Source organism: Anoplophora glabripennis, unplaced genomic scaffold, assembly GCF_000390285.2.
Source record: "Anoplophora glabripennis isolate ALB-LARVAE unplaced genomic scaffold, Agla_2.0 scaffold210, whole genome shotgun sequence".
NCBI classification, from domain to species: domain Eukaryota; kingdom Metazoa; phylum Arthropoda; class Insecta; order Coleoptera; family Cerambycidae; genus Anoplophora; species Anoplophora glabripennis.
The window spans coordinates 181029-200449 of record NW_019416369.1 but is presented as its reverse complement, the minus strand read 5'-3'; positions in this window follow the sequence as shown (position 1 = coordinate 200449).

Here is a 19421-nt window from a genome sequence, read left to right as displayed (position 1 = left end):
AATAAAAATCAGTCTGGTGATTTTATGTTTGCATCTAACTTAAATATATATTTTTATATTTTTTATATTTATAAAACAGAACAGTTAATATTTATTTTGGTTTGATTGATTGAGCTGAATTTGATTTATGATACAAAGGTAAATGAAATATAAACGGTATTTTTGTTCCCGAGTGTCTACGGTTGGTAGGACTGGACCCGCCCTTCTTATATGCTTGGGTGGCTTCATTAGAAGTGGCGAGAGATGGCCATTCCATACATCAGTAAGCCTCACGATGTCGGAGCAACGCATAATTATAAAATTTCTTGCTCCTGAAGGAGTTCACACGACGGAAATTTTCCGGAGATTGACTGCACAGTTCAGGGACTCAACATTGTCAAGGACACGTGTGTTTGCCTGGCATGAACAGTTCCAGGAAGGACGAGAATTAGTGGAAAATCAGAAACACGATGGCCGCCTTCGGACCAGCATTACAGACTAAAACATTAGCGCGGTTCGAGACTTTCTTGAAGATGATCGACGGGTGAGAGTATCCGAAATTGCAGAACAGGTCGGAATAAGTTATGCGAGCTGTCAAGTGATCATGATAAACGACCTACAGTTCCATAAAATGTGTGCCAGATGGATCATTCGCCTTTTGACCACAGATCAGAAGTTGAGACGTTTGTCACTACACTGCCGAGTCGAAAAATAAGCCAGTATGGAGTGACGGAGTAAAGGGAAAGCAGCCTCAGTGAAAGCCAAGACTTGACTGTCAGCTGGCAAAGTTCTTTCAACCGTATTTTTCAACTGGCGAGGTATTTCGCTCATTAATTTTTTGCATAAGCGACGCAAAATGCTCCATAAAACATGCTCCATAAATCCAAAAAATGCTCCATAAAACAAAATGTATAATAAGAACATAAAGGTTCATTTGAAAACTTTCTAAAACAGACAAACCAAAAACATACAAATTAAAGCCTTGTGTCAGTACGTCTTTAGGTACACAAACAGAGCGTGGACCATTATCCCAAGATCGAGTTATATCTTTATCAATGGAGGAAGAGCGACCATATCAACGTCGTCTATCCCTAGTATTTGTTGAGGTTGGTGTGAATAGTGAATCGTCAACTAACAGTTGGTTAGTGATTCACTGTTTAATTCCGTACAGACTCAATCAACTGAAATGAATAGGATTTAGGCATCACATAAATGGGGATAACTTATAGCAATACGTCCTAGGCGGCGAAGAATACCATTTTACAATACTTTGGTTTGTTTTTCTTTATTTTATTTATACTTATGTAACTGATGTTTTCGTCACATTAGATCTTGTTGAGGATTTGAATTATTTTGTTGTTTACGAAGTTAAAAATGCGGAACTCTTTCTTCAACGCGAGTGTGGTTCAAAATAAATTATCTTGGTCCGTCTGCTCGTAAGTTGTTAGTGTAGTGTCAAAAATTAATTATTCGCCTTTCTTCGCAAAACCGGCGTTTGACGCTATGCACAATAATTATTAGGCTACCTACTTCAGCCAAAACATCGAAAAATGTCAATGATATTTTCTAATGCAGTCAGAGACATATCATTTCCTTCTTCAGAAGAAACCTCAAAGTCAAGAAGTCTAAAATGCTAATGATATGGCAACCAGTACAAAAATTGTTCAGCCATTAACAACTGCCACTGAAGTCTGCAAACCAAGCCGATACAATTCCGTTTTCGAAATGTGAACCAGGTAGTGAAGTGCTGAAAATTTTCGCTAAACTCAAAACAATTAGGTATTTACTTTCTCATTATAATATGCATATTTTCGGCTTAGTAAACAAAATAAGTTTATAATACTCTTGACGCAAGGGATTTTTTATTTCAACATTTCAATATCAGATCATTTCATTAGACAAGAATAAACTCTATAAAACTGAAATGCATTTAATCTGCTGAAACATTAGAAATGGAGGTGTGCCAGATTCGGACTTGATAACGGCCCGCCTTTAGAAAGTTTGACCCAAAGAGGAGCTCTTGTTAAAAATGCATGTCCTCAGTTTGCGATAACTTCTAGCCTTGCCTTTATGTCCCGAGAAAACTTGTAACTGTGATGGGGAACTTCCGCTAATGTGAGTAATTTATTTTTATTTCTAATTCAAAAATCCATCCGCTTCTGAATCTTACATGTAATTTGACTTTACCTTTATCCTAAATGGAAACTAATATATATATTTGAAACGTTTTTTATTTTTAAGCGAATTCATCGTTACATCGTTACAATGAAGGAAATTATTACATTCTTTCTAAAAATATATAATAATAATAATAATTAGGGAGGTAGTTCAAATAACACTTCAGACTCATTATACAATGAGTTCTTATGACATATATTAACATGTCAGGTACATTAGATTAAATGGAAGAGTATGGAAGAAAGATGGAGTTTATGAAAATTACTTCTTTGTGTTCGAAACGCGTCAATCTTTTTACCTAAAACCATAAAAGTAATAAGAATAAAGGTATAGTAGGTAATCTGAACACATGGACACAGAAGATAAAACAATTTATCTTCTGTGACATGGAGCTAATTCTCAAAATTCTGTATTATTCTGATCTGTTGCCAGAAACCGTTATCATGCTTAAATAGTGACAATACAACACGTGTTTTTAATATTTGGACCCACATAGTCGTCAGGGTGTCAGAGGCATCAATCAGTGTTTTATCAATTATTATCTACAATACCCAACGAACTAAAATCCCAACTAACATCAAGTTTCAGTATAATATAAATGATATTCTATTGACTATATTTACTTATTTTTGGCATATTTTCATTGCTTTTTTGTTATGTTAGCTCTTCTGGCACAAAGAAAAACAAATTTAATAAAACACCAGGGGTTGATTTTAGAAAGTTATCTAAATAATAAATATATCCTATTTTCGTTCCCAAAACTCTAATCAACTTGATTGGAAAAAATCTTACAAAAATTAAAAACATATTTGACCTTCAATCAGTCAGTTAAATAGAAAAGTTAACAACTTGTCTTAGTATAGCGTAATCGTGAACAACAATTATCACAGCCCCACACAAAACAAGTGGGAGGTCCGAAAGACAAGACCATGGATGGCATCCATATGTTTTTTAGGTTACTGAATCCGAATTCTATGTCCGTTAAGGTGAGTTCAAGGTCACAATATAGAGAATCAATAACCAACACAGTAAATATACTCGTACATATCTATACTTTTTTGGGGTCGCTGAATCAGAAACAGGGCGGACCCCTGTTTCTGATTGCCATGATCAGGTCATGAAGTTTTTGCCCGTTTTTATCACTGCCCCTGTGACGGTCGCATTGCGCCAGGTCAGGTTTTACAGTAGACCAGTTTTCAGTGCCGTGCAGAAGTGTATTTTTAAATAATTTTCGAATTGCCCTTTTTGATTTTTTCTTTACAAAATTGTATTTGTAACAGTCCCCTGTACATCCAGAATTTTTTTTTTTTTTGGATAAGTTCTGAATCACCCTGTAGGGTTGCCTACGCTCATTTCTGGATTATCTGTATTTAAGTAAAGAACAATCAGTGTACGAGGGCTGTATGTTAAGTACCTTGTGATATTTTTCGTAAATGTAACTTTTCACAACAATACTATCAAACTGTCAACATCAGCCATTTACATAGAGTACCTTTTGTAATTTTACAACAATGGAAGAAACTGAATATCGAGTTGAGAAAAAATACGAACCTCAGTGAAGTTTATGGGAACATTTTTATTCACAATAGCATTTTTATTACGTATTCCTCTTCCATCGCCAGCTATTTGATCGTCTATTTTATCACAAATTTTATTCGTTTATTTTTTAATATTGGTATTTAAATGTTAAGTATTTTAGGTAATCACAAAATTTAATTTTTGCCAGATATCCATGAAATATTAACTTCTTTTCACTGAAGTTCAGCAACCAAAAAAAATATATCTCAGTAATTCTTACGTGCAAGTTATAAAGTAATAAAAGTCTTAAAGCAAGTACAATTGATCATCCTGATAATGCCTTGATAAAGCTAGAAAATGGAATTAGAGTAGAGTAATGATCTCCACAATTTGCATTTAGAAGCTAGATAAAGGAAATGGTGTGTCGTGAATAGAGCGAACGGCTTTAACTTAAACTCGAACTAGCCTTTTAGTGCAGATTTTCCATGAAACCGAAGCCCCATAATACTCACTAGGCACCGATACTAACATTTATATCATAAAGTTATAAACTTGTGGCAAATAATGAGTCTAGGGGGACTTATAATAATACTAAGTTTCGTCTAGCCCTGACACTGTTAGATATGCAGGATTTGACCTAACCTCGCCCTACTTTTCATTTATGAAAAGGGGGATGAATAAACGCGTAGATGTATGATACTTTATTACTGACACCATCATTTAAGAAACTCTGACCTTAGTTTAAAGTCACGAGGGAAAATAAACAAAAAAATGAAAAAGTATATTCTATCATTAGTATTCGTATTTTTTGCTCTATTTTAAATATGTAAGCTACTTCAAACAAATTCAAAAACTGTTTAAAAATAATCTTATTAAATGTCAAAGTCAAACAATATTATTCGATACCAGAAACCTAGATGCATATTCAAAATATATCTATAAACAAGAATATCGAACTGCTCATATTGAGGGAAACAACTACTACATGCTCCATTTAGCAATAAATTACACCAGCAGTACCTAATAAACTAGTAATAAATTATCAAAATTAGAAACTAAAAATGGTATGTTTAAATATAAGAGAGGCACACAAAAACAGAAAATTGGTATGTTCCAAAGAGTAGACCTATATATCATGTATTTTGACGCGCTTAATCCAAATCCGGAGGCATAATTGCTCCATCACCCTCAATTTTTCTTAAATCGCGAAAAACAGCCCTTAAATACAGAAAATACGGAAAATCTCGCTTTGGATCAGCATTAAAGTGACTGCTGGACCATATGTATATATATATTTTGATGCGCTGAATCCGAATCCGAATTCACAATTGCTCCATCACATCTAAATTTTTAAATCGCCCACGAAAAGTCTCACTCTAGGAGGCATTTAGAATAAATGTAAAAAGAATGAAAGTTGCTGCAGGACCATATGTATTTTGAGGTGCTGGAGCCGAATCCGAAGTTGATATCACTTTATCATTTTTCAGTATTTATACCGTGCAAAATAACGCTAAAATCTGAGAAATTCCTCCTCAGAAATAGACAGACCTTCAGTCTTTTGATGCCCGCATAGAGATGAGGGTATTCAAAGATGTGAACATCGTTTCCAGATATGAAATGATGTTTCTTTTACTTCTTTTTCCTTTTATAAGGAACTCTTTTATCTTCAAAAGGCCTATGGAATGGTTTTCTTTCGCTTTTCTGTGTTTTGGCTCGTTTTCCCTTTTAAGCGCCCAATAGAAATCTGTCGTCATATTAACATCTCACCTTCCTGGGTACCTACGCCCCATTTCCTTGCTATCTTGGTGACCCTGTTGTTCGCCGTAGTTTCCGAGGTTCTCCGAAAAGTAGTCAAGATGAGAGTATAGTAAATGCAATTTCAAGTTTATCCCAAACCTTTGAAGTTTTCCAGCAATTCCTTAACTGGTAATCCTCAATCTTCTGATTCCCCAGGAAATTCTGAGTGACTTTCTTGAAACTTTGCTATGCTGCTCTTTCAGTATCATTCATTTTTGTGATAAGTTTTTCGTCCTCAACCCGGTACGTATTTCAGGATAATTGAAAATAACATATTGAAAATAATAATTATAAATAATATTTTTTGAATATTTTGAATCTGTGAAAAAATTTAAAAATTAATGAAATAAACCCTTGCCCCCAAAGGATCAGTCAAGGCTTATTTTTATGAAAATAGTTTGACCTGACCATAAAAACCTAACCTTACCTAACCATAAAATCTCACACTGAAATAAGCAGAAAAGTACAAAAAATACATCACTTTGTATCGTACACTTTAAAATGTTTTGAAAATCTATATTTTCGTCTTCTGAACTTTTTTGATTTTTCGTTTTAGTTGCTTTGACAGTTTTTGACAATTTGACAAATACTGTCAAAAAATGTTCGGAAGACGAAAACAGAGATATTTTCGAAACGACAACAACTTTTTAATATGCACGATCAAAATGATGTGTTTTTTGTACTATATTTTGTATTTATCTGTTTTTTTCAATGTGATTTTTTGGTTAGGCGAAACTAGGTACTTTCATAAAAATAACCCTTGATCGATCCTTTTGGCATACTAGTTGGCTTCACTAATTTTTAAATTTTTTCACAGTTGGCAAAATACCCAAAAAATAAAGATAAAGAAAAAAACTAAAACTATGCCACAAATAAATAACTTCAGCCAATATACCTAGAATATGATGTTCTTTACCTAGAATAGAATGATGGGGTAATCTTTTTGTAAGATACTTTTAAGAATTTAAAAGACTGTTTAGTAAATTTAACAGACGAAGAGCATAACAACACACTAGTTACTGGTTTCATGGCGATCTTGACTTTAACCATTTTGGAGGCTTAAATGGGGGCAAAGTTGCGTAACGAGGGGACCAAGATTATGCATCTAAAAAATCAAGGTAGCAAGATTAGTTTTCGAAATATTTGAATAAAACCGAAATTTTGGAAATCCGTTTTTGTTTCATTTCAGCCTTGTTTGAGGTGATATTGAAATAAGAAAAACACTTTCTCATGGTCCCTTTCTGCCCTCTATCGAATGGCATAATCAATTTTTATATGTAACGTTTCGTCTCTCCAGATCCATCATCAACTTCATTTTTTTAAATACGACCCTAGAAATTTTATTACATATTTTGCAAGCCTTCATGATCCCCAATACTGCCTCAGCCCGAATCAGATTCAGACGTTTTGTCTCGAAAAATTCATCTTCAGTGTATTCGTTCCAAATTTATCTAAATTTTTTATTTAGATTTCTTTGTTTATTGAATTATCGTACACTGTAAGTAGCGATAAACCCTGTTAAATCCATCTAGTTATTTAAACTATTACCACCACGTGTTACAATAAAACATTTATTATTATTAACTATTACCATCACTTGGTCAAAATTAAAACATTATTACAAATTTAATTTTATTATGACAAATTCATTCTTAAAATTGCATATGAACAACCAAAACGGCAACTGAATATTATTCTTTAAAAAATTTCAGTATATGTTCAAAAACATTTTCGTTTTGGCGAAGGTTGAAAATGAAGATCAGCGTAATATGTATTATCGGAATTTATTATATCTGTAACCGCAAATGTCGGATGTATTTGTATGAATATCCTGCAAAAAAAAAATTGATCGGACTTTGTTTGAATTTTGAGCACTCGAGAAGCCTAGAAATATCTATGGACACGGGAATAAAACTCTAATAATTTTTTATTTTAATGCGAGGTGGTAATAGTTTAAACAACTAGATGGATTTCACAATGTCTAACGACACTTACAGAGTACGATAATTCAGGAAACATAGAAATATAAAAAAATTGGTAAATTTGGAACGAATACATTGAAGATGAATTTTTCGAGACAAAACGTCTGAATCTGGTTCGAACAGAGGCAGTACAGTATTGGGTGGTCATGAAGGCTTGCAAAAAATGTAATAAAATTTCCAGGGTCGTATTTAAAAAAATGAAGTTGATGATGGTCCTGGAGAGACGAAACGTTACATATAAAAATTGATTATGCGATTCGATAGAGGGCAAAAAGTGGTCATGAGAAAGTGTTCTTTTTTCAATATCACCTCAAACAAGGTTGAAATGAAACAAAAACAGATTTCCAAAATTTCGTTTTTTTTTTCAAATATTTCGAAAACTAATCATGTTAGCCTTTATTTTTTAGAGGCATAATGTTGGTCCCTGATTACGCAACTTTGCCCCCATTTAAGCTAGTTTGTATCTCTTACCGTTTTTTATCTCAAAAACGCAACGTTCAATTGTTTTTTATGTACTTTAATATTGCAACAAAATTGACTAACTTCGGTCTTTACAATTTTTCTTTAAACGGAAAGGTAAAAAGGATAAGCGAGGTAGAATATTATGTAAATGACCCTGTAGGTTATAAATTTCATCCATTGGTTATAATTTTCAAATTTTTATGTTTAAAAAAAAACCTAAAAATAAGAAAGTCATAGAAAAAATAGTCAATAAGAAATACTGTAAAAAATATAGTATTTCATATTTGAATAGAATGCTTTTTCAGACTTACAGTAGTATGGCATAATTGATCGGTCTACCTCTAATAGTAAGAAAGGTATTAACTATTAGAAAATACTACAGGTATAACATGACATGTGACCATATCTTATTTATCGTTAGAGAAGTGTTCCATCCGAATATGGCATAATGTATAAGAGTTCCATCAAGAAAATATCGTAAACCCCAGAGTTCCAAAAATATCGTGTAAGTTTAGTTTGTAATGCATTTTAAGGATACCCTGTATAAAATTTAATGCCATCGTAAAATAAGCTACAACCGTTGAGTGTTCTCACTCAACGCAACAACTTACTCATTTAGCATCTCTTTCTAATAAAAAAGTTAAGATAGGGTAGCATTTACAACCAGTATTACGCAGATGCTACATGGTAACATGAAATCAGCTGGTGGATAAATTTTATATTTGTAGGTACTTTTTCAGTAGTATTTACACCTATAAATAATTTTCTTGTAAATTAAAAAACTACTGTAGTCAACTCTCCTGCTTACACGAATAAATATTTCACAAAGAGAAATGATATATCATAGGTAGTTCCATAGTCATTATTATGCCAACCAAGCAAATTATGAAAAAGCTAGTATCTAATTTCGTCGTAGATAGATTACTTACTAATAGATGCTAGCATATTGTACAATTACCGCTTGGAAAATATTCCTTAACTTTTTGCAATACATGACACTAAGAATGATTTATTCATTATTATGGTCAATCTCAAGGAGAAACTGGAATATATAGATAATCGAAAAAAGAATAGTACTATACTAACTGCATAGCCTTTATAAATGATTACAAGCCACGTCACCAGTAATTTTGTTCCCTACATGTTGGCAATTAAATTTCGGTGAAATTAAAAATTATTAAAACAATAAGATCTACATTAAATTAAAACAAGAGATTCTATTCGATTTTCACGAGATTCTATTCAACCAATCAGCAATCGTATTATTTCGAGCGTAGGCGTAACGGTTTGTTACTGTTCATTGTAAACGGATCATTAATATTGGTGACGCCAATATTTAGGTAGTTTTCGTTACCAGTACCAGTCGTGCAATGTTGGGTTGCCTAACATCGGCGATCACGTGGCATGTAAACATTTATGAAGGCTCTATATAGTCAGCTTATATTGAAAGACGAAAACAATTGAAAAAGGAAAAAACGTTATATTTGCAGAATTTTTATTTTCTTCTTTGTAGCATCGATAGAGAGCATTTTTCAAAATTAAATTAGAATTTTAATTTTTAATCAATATATACATATTCCCTGTCTTAAAATCGTAAAATAAATGATTTGTAATTTAAAATTCAACATTCCATTTCCAGCAGGATAGTACCGAGAGCTCACTCACAAAATTTCTCATTTCCCTAGTCATTCGTTTTATATTTTTCCACTTTAATGAAACTGCATATTGGCAATTTAATCTAGCCCGTTTTTAGCTAAGCAATTTTTAAAGGGATCAAGTCCTTTCATATAAATTTCCTGTTTCAATATTATTGGATGAAAGTGTTACAATTTTCCCTATCATCTTTCTTTAATTACACCTATTTCGGAGGACTAACAATTATCTATCGAAACAAAGAGAAATAAACTCTAAAACTGAATAACACGTTTTTTTAATTTTAATGTTTTAAATGGTCTTCTTTCGCTTCTTCGTAAAATTAAAATGCACACTGCGTTCTTTTTGTACACATTTTCCAGCATTGTAGTAATACGAAAATAGAGTCAAATCGAGTTGTGTATACCTTAAATTTAAAATTGTCATAAAAGGAAGTCAATGCGATTGAGATTCGGTTTTTCTGTTAGTCATTTTATTTTTAATTAAAGAAAAACTTCATCCAATGTAAATCTTGTTTTCAAAACTTACAATTTAAAGACCTTTTAAATAATCGCACCCGTTATTTACAAAACCGATTTAGTTGTCATGTAGAAACCGCTGACAGTAGGGACAAAATGTTTACTTTATTTTCAGAGTGCGTCGTTATCAAATTAAAAATTGATCTGATGGTCTAACATTAAAATCAGTAGGTATATTAGTATTGTAAGTGAAAATTCTCTAGTCCTTCGTGCTAGGTCTAACGTACCTAATACGTGATTAAGAAAATCATGGTTCTTAATTTAAATAGGTACCACGAGGTCATTCACATTAAACTAACAAATATACATTTATATTTTTTTATTACCTAATTACATTATAACGTAATGCCAGGCTAGCAATCGAATTTGTAACTTCGTATAAATCGCAGACAGTTTTTAAAATTTAACACTACTCCAGTAGATAACACAATTTTTTATAAAAGTAGTTGCTGAAAAAAGTTACAGAATATTTACACACTCTAGATTTTAGGTTTCTTTAAGCTTATTGAACTGTAGTTTAGGATGTATTTGAAACTTAAAATCAAGTGTTATGTTTTGCCGTTGTAAAACAGCAACTAAGGTGACTAAATATTTCTGTTGTTTGAAAATGCAGAACAAATCCTTTTCGATCTTCCCATAATACGGGTATAAATTAAAAAAATATATGGCTTTGCTGATGGGAAGACTCCTCATCTAAAGTCCATGCATGTTCCGTGTCCCATATGCAAAAGGTGTTAATTTTTCAAAATGTCTTTGTTACGACTAGTAATTTGAATGAATTAGCAATAATTTTATAAAAAAAAACTATGTATGTACCTACTATCCAGTGACGTTTTTGATTCTTGTTGCCAAATTTATGTAAACAGTTAACTTTTAAACTTTTTTTAATATTTTTTTTCCATTTCTTTACGTTAGAGGTAAATTTGTACAATTTTATTACTACGCTACAAATAGACGTTATGATGCGGTACCGTTGAAGCAACAGACTTCTGTTCTAAAACACATAATTTCGATAGAAGACTACACAATTTAACGCCATTGCAATACCGTCCGTCTATGGCCTATGGCCTTCAATTATGATTTTTTATACATGTTTCTTATAGTAAGCAGACATGCTTAACGTCCATTTTGCGTGTACTTATCACATATTTACAGCACGCACAAAGAGCAGTACTCGGAGGTTTTATTTTACTGACACGCCTATGGCAACACAAGCAAAAATTTAGCAGGAAGTAACTTCCTCCATATAAGTTAGGAATACTTTCGTAATAAGCTGTGAGTAGTTCTAATTAATAAACTATGAATAATATCAAACACTAATGCCACTTTCGAAGGTACCAAAAGTCACCTTATTAAGGTTACGAAGGTATATTATTTGACGCAATTGTTATATTTTGGCCCCAAATAGTATGTGGTAGAATTTGTGCTGCTTCATTGTGAATTGTTCACCCATATAAGTCTTATTTACACATAAAAATATAAGCAGGCAGCATGTTAATAAAAATGTATACTGTTAAAGTTAAAAGTTTCAGTAAAATGTATTTAATATTGTTTATTCTCTTCCAGATCTCACTCCCGTAATATCAAACTTAAATGCTCAGAAATAGTTATTAAGTCTTCAGACACTCAGTTTTACTTGAAAATGGTTTAAAACTTCTATGTCAAGACCAAATAATAATGTTACAACTTTGTTTACCCTTCATTAAAATAGTTCAGCAAATTATATCCATTGAGAACGACAGACGACAAAAGACCCCTTAGTCTCACATTATTCTAATATTACAGTCATGGTCTTGTTATAATACTATTAAAAACCGCTTTGCAGAATACTATGACTGCAAAAAATTTAACGTTGAATATTCACTTCGCCAGAAATAATTTTCGTATAGCCTTTGAAGTAAATTTAGCTCATTAATCAATAGGCGATGAAATTTCGACAATGCAGACAGCATATACAGCAACATTGTTAACTTCAGGGCCACTTGGTACCGTCACTTATTCCCTTTATATTGTTCTCGGATTATTTGAAAACTACTTAACTGAAAGTTTTTTTGTACTCAAAAAATATATTTTTTTACTAACATTTGCGTAAGTAATGTAATAATATAATATGAACAGAAATAACATACACTCAAATACAAGAAATCTACTAACAATAAGTATATTCTTTTTCTATATAATTTCCTGGTATGGAAATACATTTTTCCCATGGAATAAAGGGTCATTTTAACAGCCTAGAAACCTGCATTATTACCTTATGGCCCGCAAAACACATCTCTCCTTTAGCAGCTCAAATAAATAACGGTCACATGAAATTAAGTCTGAACTATAAGAGTAGTGCCGTAATCCTAATCAGAATTTCAAATAAACACTAGCAGTGTAGAAGTGTTTAAAAATTGGATAACTTCTTCTAGGACCTAGCATAACAGTAAAGAATATAAGTATTGGTCGCAATTGATGGTTTTGATTTTCAATAATCCAAATATTATACATTTTAGAAACAAATTTTAGAAAGAAAAGCTTTCTTGATCTACACTTGAAGTCTCATTAAATATTACTTTGATTAGCTTTTTCTTCAATAGGAGACTAGTAGATTTTTTGATGATTCAGCAGTAAACCAACCTTTTGAATAGTAAACTGTAATAGAAAAAAATCAATATTCTTACGTTGTTTCTTTCTAAGGATTTCAAATTACGTGAAAAAATGTGCCGCAGTCATTTTTACCCATTTAGATATCGTGGAAACAAGAATATTGATATACTTGCGAGGTGAAGTATTAGGTAGATAACAATTGTATTGTTCTTAATCTTTTTTTTTGTAAGAATTGCATATAATATGTGTATATTATCAGGTTTATACCTAATGAAGAAAATTATTATATATTGTCTGAAAACAGAACAATTTTGTAAAAAAAAATCCGAAAGAGCAGTTCGAAAATGATTAAAAATACAGTTATGCACGGCACTGGAAACTGGTCCCAAGGAAAGAAATAAATAAAATTTGAAACCACCTATTTTATAGCAGCAAATTCAACTGGTTTTGCCGCTTTGTTATTTATTAATAAAATTTATTTGTGGTTTTATTTAATAAAATAATTTGACATACCATATGTTACAACAACTGTTCAAAATTTCGTCCACCGATGTGTAAACACAATTGAGCCCGTCTTACCCAGTTTCTACGAACTAACGCAAATGTTATCGTGCTTCACCATAAGACAAATGTTTCACCATAACACAAATGTTGTCTTGCTTCACCATAAACTCCGAGTTGCTATAAACGTACGCCATTTTTGACACTTGAAAAACTAATTTATACCTACACAATTCGGAATCACCTGGGACCACGTGGAGAGAGAGCACAACGCGACTAGAAACTACAGTAGTCCAGCGATGTAAAGGTTGTAAATACTACAACTTCAATAATTTTCTCGGAAACTATAAGGACTTTACAAAAATTTTTTTTACGATATTGACCAAAATTTTCATGAAGCATCTATTCCCAATTTTTTTCGGATAAGTTGTGAATCACCCTGTATATAATATGATCCATCTATTTTGTAGAAATATCTTGCATACACATAGTTAATAATTTTCTTATATATTATGTAATAAAGAAATTCACAGCTGAAAATAAGTGAGTTTATATTCCACTTTTTTAGAATACCTACATTATTAACCAATACAGTTTCACCTTTGAAACTAAAACAGGATCTGATACTAAGCTTACTTTTTCAAATATAAAGAATTATGTGGCTTGGCGGAGTATTTTTTCCAACTAAAGTTCAGAAGTTCGATTATCGGCTCGGCTGAGATTTATTCTCAAAGAGAATTAATCCAATCTAACAGTGAATGTTATTCTGAACAGGTTTTTCAAGGGGACCTCTACGAGTTTTAGTGAGTTTATTCGAATGGGGTAATATTTGGTTTCTTTTTTATTTCAAGTAAATTTATATTTAAAAAATCAAAAATGATAACTTAGTTTGTAAGCTGCCATAGTATATGGCTGAACATATTTCCGGGTTGGTTTCCCGATTATTGGATTAGGCTTCTTGACTTTTAGAAATACATATTGCTTTCTTCGGATGAAACACAGAAGTAGGATATGAAGCCCGTATTCATACAGGATATTTCAGAATTAACCGTCGAAACTTTAACTTGTCTTGTCTTTGTCTCATCGAAAACAACAATTTTTATCTAATATTATCTAATTTTTTTTTTCAAAAACATCTTAATTATGGATGCTCACATAATAATACGCTTAATTCAGTTAACAAGAAATAAAACGGCACAGAAAAAGTTAGAACTAATTAGTGATAAGGTTTAATATTTAGGCTAGCAAAAAGTTGTAATAGTGAATCATTTCATAAAACAAAGCTGATCATACACATACGTTCCTCCCTTTTAAAAATTGTGGCGTATTGGAACAGCTCGGTTAGGCTATACAGGGTGAGTCAGAAATAATGGGTCAACACTGAGCTGGAGATTACTAGTCACCAAAGTATTATGTTTGAGCTCATCATGCCTTATACGAATGTCGCTGGTTTAAGAAATACAGGGTGTTCAAAGTTTAAATTTTATTCGGAAATTTATCATTAATAGAGAAAGTTTTGATAGCACGACTCTGAAAATTGGTAGTGCTGGTTTTTTTTGGTGTGAGAATTACGATTTGAAGCTTGTTTTGACGTTGCTCCTAGAGGGCGCTGGTTTCACCATATTATTTAGGTAAATCAAAACATGTTTTTTTTTTATCTGTTGACCTATGTTTAAAAAACAGTTAAAAATCTAAAAGAACGTTCAATTCTACATAAAAAATGTACTCTTGTTTAGGTCGCCTAACTTTATCGGTTTCCGAGTTATTTGCATCTAAAGATTAAATGTATTTTGTGATGATTTTCTTTCAGCCGTTGATCAAATTTTCATGTCAATAAATATTAGCGTATTTTGCGTGAGTGTGATTTATTATTCGTGCAAAATTAAGAGCTAGTGATCAAAAAATGCCACGACATAATAATTTTTCCAATAGTGAGATGCGTGACATGATTTGTGTTTTTGCTCAAGCTAATTTTAATAGACATGGGGGCGGCGGCGGCGGCCCGAAGATATGTACAATTGTACCCAAATAGATTGCAACCTAATCATAAATTATTTAGAAATCTTTACAATCGCTTAGGCGAATGTGGATCTTTTCGACCAAAAAGTAACCATGATACTCCAAATCTATCACAGTCGATGTTGAAGAGGAAATTTTAATTCGCGTTTCGGAAAATTCCGGTATGAGTACTGTAGTATAACAACCCCAGGTTCGATAAAAAAAATAGGATAAACGTAGTGGTGGCCAAAAATATGTGGAAGGAATACCTACGTTGTGTGTATCTATTTTTAATTGACCGGAAGGCGCTGGTTACTAACTTTTTTTGAGGGGATGTATGGTTTAATTTTATAAATCAAAAGCAGAGTAAATACACCTAACTATTATTTACATACAACAGTCTTCAAATTAAACAAGTGACAAATAGAATGAACAACAGAAGCATTAACAATCATTTAACATAAAATGAGAATGCCAGGCTCACCTAGAGCTCCTGTGGGGAAAGAGCATAGCAGAGAAACCCACGATCGTTGCTCTTACCACCCAAATATAAATACAAAACAACCGCTAACCAAAAGCATAAATTAAGAACCTTTGCTAATGATAATTAAGACTGAACTTATTTAATTTCTCACTAAATGTTACCTCACTCGAATCAGACAGACACACTTCCAAGTAAAACTGAAGAGGTTTGGTGTTAGTTAGCCGGTAGAGCCGGAAGGTACTGGTGTCCCATACGGGAAGCAATCCAGCTATAGTTGAGATTTCGGAAGATCTGTTAGCAATTCTTTTTTTGTATTTAATTATTCTTGTTTTTCAGATTCGTTCCTCACGGGCGAAAATGTTAGTGAATTCAACAAGGCCCATTGACATAAAGTGAGCACAAGAAATCAAAGAACAACGTAATCATGATAAAAACAAAGAGGTCGTTATTGCAATATCTGGGCAGTCACGACAATGTATATACATTTTAACATATAATAAATAATTAACAATCTATAATAATAATTGTAACAATTTTATATTAGAAAAATATACATCCCTGAGCGTAAGACAATGAAGACTAAACATATACAGAATTATTATCATGAAACATCTATATTTTACGAACAACGTAATCCTGACAAAAACAAGTAAGATGTGAAACAAAGGAGTCATTATTGTCATGTCTGGGCGCCCACACAATATATACATATTTTAACATGTAATAAATAATGAGCAATCGTTAATAATAATTATAACAATTTTACCTTAGAAATATATATATATGCCCTTGAGCATAAAGCAATGGAAGCTAAACATACAAAGAATTATTATCATGAAACATCTATAAACATCACAATCATAAGATTACATAGAACAATTAAAAACAAAGTACTTAAAGAATATTACCTGCTAACTAATACCGGTTAAACACTTAATTTTCCACTACTTCTATATTTTTCACACTACACTGATCGCCTTACTTTTCACTCCGCGCTGTCCTCACTTCAACTGTCTATCTTCGACTATTTTGGCTTCCTTCCAGAATTCCCTACCTAAGCGCTTGTTTTTTGTGCTTCCTTCTACTGACCGTTAATATTACTTTTTCATTATTGTGCAACACTCATGTAACAGGTGACGTCGAAGTTGATAAGATAAGTACGGTTTTGCACAGTACTACTACTATTATACTCCGGTTCAGCAGTTATTGCCTCAAGATTTACCAGCTCGCCTACAATTTGCTCAGTTTGTAGAAAATATGCAAACGGAAAACCAAGATTTCCTCAATAATATTCTATTTACCGATAAGGCGACATTTACTAGACGGGGAGTTTTCAGTTGGAAGAACAATCATTTGTGGGATTTCGAAAATCCGCATGCTGTAAAAGAAAGACATTTTCAGCATGAATATTTGATTTAGTTTAATTTCTGTTTTTTTTTTTTTCATAGGACCTTTTGATTTACCACCCAATCTAACTGAACCTCATTATTTAAAATTTCTTCATCATAATTTAAACGAGCTTCTAGAATTCTAGATGATGTACCACTCGCTTTATGAGCGAGTATGTGGTTTATGCACGACGCGACGGTGCGCCACCACATTTTGCCTTTCCAGTACGCCAGTATTTAAATGAACATCTTCCTCATCGATGGATCGGCCGTAGGAGTGAATTTAATTGGCCACCGAGAAGTATGATCAAACTTGAAGGATGAGGTGTATCGTGAAGAAATTAATTCTGTTGAGGAGTTGCGGCAGAAAAACAAGTATCCGCGAATGTATTTAAAAATAATAAGGACATTTTGTTTATTCACAAACATTTAAGAGAGTGTATAGTAAAATGTATTGAGGTAGGTGGTGGACACTTCCAGCATTTGATTTAAGGTTATTACTATTATCAATGATTGTTATTGTTATGTTCATCTTTTGAGAATAAAAAATCATTACAAAATACATCGAAACTGTTAAATGGCTCAGCAACCGATAAAATTAGGCGACTTAAACAAGAGTACATTTTTTATGCAGAATTGCACGTTCTTTTAGATTTTTAATTTTATTTAACATAGTTCGACAGATAAAAAAAATATGTCGTGATTTACCTAAATAATACTAGCGCCCTCTAAGAGCTACGTCAAAATTCGTAGTTTTCACACCAAAAAACCCAACACTACCAATTTTCACAGTCATGCTATCAAAACTTTCTTAGTTATTGAGAAATTTCAGAATATGATTTAAACCTTGAACACCCCGTATTTCTTAAACCAGCGACTTTCGTATAAGGCATGATGAGCTCAAACATAATATTTTGGTGTCTAGTGTTGACCCATTATTTCTGACTCATCCTGTATAAAACATTTTTCCATAAACTCTTAGAAAATCCTTAGGGATGTTAGCACGTGATTGCTCTAAACGTTTAATACAAAGAAAATTTTCAATATACAGTTAGATTAGGTTAAATAGGTAATTTTAATACAAACTTTGTACTTTAATCTTTTATTTATACCTCTGTAATAAGTTTATTCTTAATTTTTCTCCAACTACCCTCACATTTTTGTCTTTATACAATTTCTTCGATTACTATTGGTTTTCATTTGAAAAATTTATTAGTTTTAGTTGTCCTAATAATACGCTGCAGATCCACTAAAATTATATTTTTCATAGTTTATTGGAGGTTATGTTAGGTCAAATTTATGTTTACTTGTTTTACACAAATAAGTGACATTTCGCTGTATTATTTTGCGAGACGTACAAGTGATTTTTAAGGTATTTCATCAATTTTAACAACCTTTTAGTTCAATAAAAGCGAAACTGAAAGTGGTAAGCTGTCTGCTAAAAAGTGAAGTCTTCCAAAGAAGAGATATAACTGCTTATCTGCTGGCAGAGTATTTAAAGAAACAATTTCTGACGCTGAAACGGTGTAAGTATTTTTCCTGGCGGCGAAAATAATAAAATCAGAGCACGTACGGCAACTATATATCACTCATAGCCACCGTGAACTTTAATTTGGAGGGCTGAAAAAATTGTACTTATGTGTGTGCTAAATATATAAAATAAGCAAGATACACTACCCTCTCGAAAAGGCTACATTTGTATGAAAGAAAGAAAATAATTATACTCTGAGAAATTTTGAGTTTCTTATTTATAGAACATACATGTCATGAGTAAATGTTTGATACGGGGTGGTTTTGAGTTAAACAATGCTATACAAAAAAGAAAATAAATGCCGACTTTAGTTAACTGAAAAAACCGTATTAATGATTGCTGACGTGAGTGTTTTCACATGACATATCAGGATAAGTTTCGATGGTGCCACTTCCTTCGCTAATATAAAAGCGAGCACACCGAATGAAAAAATCACGCACATTTACAGAAACATCCTACCACCGACTTCTGTATTATAAATTATTTATTTAAATATCCTCACGAATAAAAATTTAAGGGGTTTTAATTCGTAGAATTAGAAATCGATATAACCGAACAATCGCGTCCTATCAGGAAAATCTGTCTTAAGAACTCGTTGTGTACAGCAGGAGTATAAGGAGAATTATTAGTTCTTATCAGTATGCACACGCATATATACGCATTCGGTTTCGGATTTATTGGTCCTTTTCAGTATACATACTAATGAGAAATAACAAATCTGGACCTCTATGTGAATGTTTCTTCACTTCTAGGCGACTTATTTTAAGGCAAGTTTTTAGTAATTGGCTTTTATTTATCAAAACCTTTCTTCCATTTAAACTAAATGTAAGAAATAGTAAA